This window comes from Notamacropus eugenii, chromosome 6, assembly GCF_028372415.1.
Source record: "Notamacropus eugenii isolate mMacEug1 chromosome 6, mMacEug1.pri_v2, whole genome shotgun sequence".
Taxonomy (NCBI): Eukaryota; Metazoa; Chordata; class Mammalia; order Diprotodontia; family Macropodidae; genus Notamacropus; species Notamacropus eugenii.
In genome coordinates this window covers 278,537,059-278,541,175 of record NC_092877.1, presented here as the reverse complement: position 1 = coordinate 278,541,175, position 4,117 = coordinate 278,537,059, and the positions used below count along the sequence as shown (strand labels likewise).

The following is a 4,117-nucleotide window of genomic DNA, read 5'->3' as shown; positions in this document are numbered from 1 at the left end:
GGCTCCTCCCCCCATAATATTTTCTTTAATTTTTTTTTGCATCAATATTCATTAGGAAAATCAGTCTATAATTTTCCCCTGTTTTGGCTCTTCCTGGTTTAGATATTAGAACTGTGTTTGTATCATAAAATTAATTTGATAGGCCTCTCTCTTCTATTTTTTTCCCAAATACTTGGTATTGGAATTCATTGTTCTTTACAAATATTTCATAGAATTCACTTTGAAACCATTAGGTCTTGGAGATTTTTTTCCTTAAGTAATTTATTAATATCTAATTCAATTTCTTTTCTCCCTTAAAATTGTTTTTTTAAGCATTTTATTTCCTCTAGGCAATTTATATTTTTGTAAATATCCATTTCCTTTATATGATCATATTTATTCATGTGCAGTTGGGCAAAATTGTTCCTAATTACTGCTTTAATTTTCTCGTCAGTGGTAGTCAATTCACCCTTTTTCATTTTTGATACCTGTCATTTGTTTTTTTAAATCAAATTAACCTATGATTTATCTATTTTATTGTTTTTCTCGTAAAACAATTTATTTTATTTACTAATTTATTGTTTAATAATTTAATTTCAATTTTACTAATCTTTCTTTTGGTCTTTCATACTTTCTCTAGTTTTTTAGTTGCATGCCCAGTTAATTGACCTCCTTTTTCTTTATTTCAATCATGTAAACATTTAGAGATATAAAACTTCCTTTAAGAATGGCTTTAGATCAGAAACAGAAATGGACATCAGGGAGGAGGAGAAAGGGATTTGGCCCAGTGGTGGTGGGCAGATGGATTGAACATGAATACCAGAAGACTTGGATCTCAGCTAAAGGCAGTATTTCAGTTTCTGAACTTTCAGCTAGTGCTCCTTTTGGAAACCATGATATTCTTTAGAGAGGTTTTTCTTGTGTCAAAAATGAAATTTTTCTCAAGCCATCCTCTTAAATTATCAGAAAAAAAATTCCAGCTCAATCAAGATAAAATGAATTTTTCCACACTGAGAAATATCCAAGGCCTATATGCTCCCCTGAAGTTACAGATGGAATTCAAGGCAGTGAAACTATTCCAACATGTTCCATTTCTTCAAAGCTCAAACCTCTCCCTGGATATTTTGAGGGGTAAATGATGAGAGAATTGGATTTGAAGACATTCTTAATGATGCATATAAAATGAAATAAAGGGAGAAAGTATACATGATGGTGGAATACAAACTTGGTTTACTATAAGGGAAATATATTGTTGATGAAAATAGGAGAAGAGTATCCTGTTTATAATCATATTTTTATTATAATTTGATGTGTGTGGTTGCCAGGCCTAGAGGCCTGTGTGGGCTACCCGAGTCTTCTTAACTCACCTCCGAGGTCTTCGGTTGGCCAAAACCGGATGCTCATATGAGAGAAAGGACGTTCCAGAGTCGAACAAGGGTTGAGCTTTATTTCGGTGTCTCGGTTACAAGTGCAGGGGGGTCTTCCTTAGGAGGAAGAGGGGGAGATTTCCTAAGGAGGCTAAGATCTTAAGGGATTGGAAGTAGAAGTACAAGAGGAGAGAGAGGGGGAGGGGAGAGAGAAGAGAAGAGAAGCGGAGCCTACTGTCCTCTTGGCTCCTCACGTGCTAAGAGAGCTTTCAGGCTTCCTCAATCCTACTTAACCTTCAGCCGCATAGTTTGCATCTGAATACAGTGCTGTTAGGTAACTAGGTGTGCCCAGATCCGGGACAATCTCGAGGGCGGGGAGATCTCTCTCCCATCACGTTTCTCACGGGAAGAGGCGGAATTACTCGAGATAGCTCGGTTCACCTCGATTCCCTGCCGTTCCTGGGGGGGTCTCGTGAGAGCTCTAAGATTTAGAAGCTCCCACCTTTACCCGCCCGAGACTGTCCACACGGAATTGAGCTTCCAATCCCAACATGTGGTATTAAGAAACATTTATATAGCTGTTCTTATGGTTAATATATCAGTAATTTGAATTTCTTTGGGTCCATGTTGTACTATTATGTAACCATGTTATTTTGAGGAACTGAATATTAGAAAGTGAGGCAGTAAGAAAACCTAAACTTTAGTTCTTAAATATGAAGAACAAATTTTTGTTTTATATTTAGAGGTATCATCATAAGAGCATAAAACAAGTGTTCTAATTAATCTCATTTTGATATATCCTCTTGCATTGACATCCAATTGGTTTGAACATAAGCCACACTCTTAAAATAAAATCCCTTAGGGCAACAAGTACCTTTTTGGAGACAAAGTCTTCCAGCTTCATAACTTTAATGGCCTTTGTTTAGCTGAGGTACTCCTCTTTTCTTGTTAACATAATTGCCAGATCCAAAGTTAACCTGAGCAGAATTCCAATTCCTATTTGAATTAGTACTTAAGTTCAAGTTTTAACCTAAAATATTTTCACTACCTTTTACCATATTAACACAATATATGAAAGGAAGCAGGGTTCTTTGGTTGCTGGCTATGCTAGAAAGAGCTGCCTTAAGGTTTACTGTACTCTTTTAAGGATTTTGCTCTAGTGATGACATTTACCCTTTTTGTCCAGTAGAGGGTACTGACTAGTGAGCTTACTGTCAAAACAGCAATTCCCATCCTAAGTTTTCTCACAAGACAGAAATTGGACTAGATCTATATTTGAATAGAAAGTGAACTGAACTAGATCCAAAATTGAGTTACAAGATGGAGTCAATGTGGTTCATTCAATTTCCACATTATTAGAGCTGCCTTTGTTCGATTTATTGACTTCAGTCTAGGACATCCCTCGTCCCTCTGTTTTGCTTTTGTAAGTTACATCCTGATTGAATATTTTTTTTTACAAAAAATGAATTGTATTATGTGGTTAAAATCTGGAACAACAGGAAAATCCACAACAAAACATTCCAAATTAAAAAAAAAAAGAACTGCTTTAGCTGCATCTCATGTTGGCTCATTATTATCATTCTCTCGAGTGAAATGATTGATTTTTTTTCTATTATTTCTTGTTTGACGCTCTCATTCTTTAGGATTATCTAGTTTTCACTTTTTTCCTATATTTCCATTGCCATTACATACAGTTTTTGTTGCATCATGATCTAAAAATAGTGGATTTAATAATTCTGCCTTTCTTAATTAAATTGCAAAGAATTTATGTTGATATATGCTTTTTTTGTCTTAGTGTCATGCACATCTAAGAAAAAGGTATATTTTTTTCTATCATAATTCATTTTTAACCAGAGGTCTATTATATCTGCTTTTGTCTTAAATTCTATTCACTTCCTTAATTTTTTTTAATATCATGGTTAGATTTATCTAGTTTTGAGAGGAAGAGGTTGAGGTCCCCGCTACAATAGTTTTACTATTTATTTGTTCTTTTAAATCACTTTATTTCTCTTCTAGGAATTTGGATGCTATACACCCTAGTGGATATATACTTATTACTGATATTGCTTCATTTTCTTTATTATCTTTTATAGCAAGATGTTTCCTTCCTTATCTCTTTAATTATATCTATTTTTACTTTTGCTTTGTCTGAGATCAGGAATGCTTCTCCTGTTTTCTTTTGCTTTGCTTCCTTCAGCTGAAACATAATATATTATGTTACAACCTTTTGCCTTTACTCTGTGTGTATTCCTCTGCTTCAAATATGTTTCTTGTAAATAACATACTGTAGGATTCTGTTTTTTAATCTACTCTTCTATCTGCTTCCATTTGATGGGAGAGTTTATCCCATTCACATTCCCTGTTATGATTAATAACTTTGTATTTTTTCTCATCCTATTTTCCCCATGTTTATACTTTTCTCTGTCCTTTCATCTTGTCTCTCTTCATGAGAGTTTTGCTTCTGACCTCCCTCAATCTACCCTTCCTTCAATCAGCCCCCTCCTCTTTTTTCTCTTCCTTGTCCCCTAATACTTCTCCCTTCCTTCTATCGACTTCTCCCATTTCTTTCCTTTTTTCTCCTCATACTTTATTATATGGTAAGATTAATTTCTATACTCAGCTGAAATTTTATGTAATTCCTTCTTCGAGCCACATTCAATGACAAAAAGTGTCAAACAATACTCACCTACTTCTCTTCTTTCTCCTTACTCTATTATGTCTTTTGGACCTTTTCATGTGATATACTTTACCATTTTCTGCCACCTTCTTTC

At 34.6% G+C, this 4,117-nt stretch overlaps 1 pseudogene; it reads left to right on the top strand.

Annotated features, from left to right (window-relative positions):
* The first annotated feature begins 638 nt into the window (after window positions 1-638).
* On the top strand, window positions 639-3,194 carry LOC140511399 (proteasome maturation protein pseudogene; annotated as a pseudogene).
* Window positions 3,195-4,117: the final 923 nt, after the last annotated feature.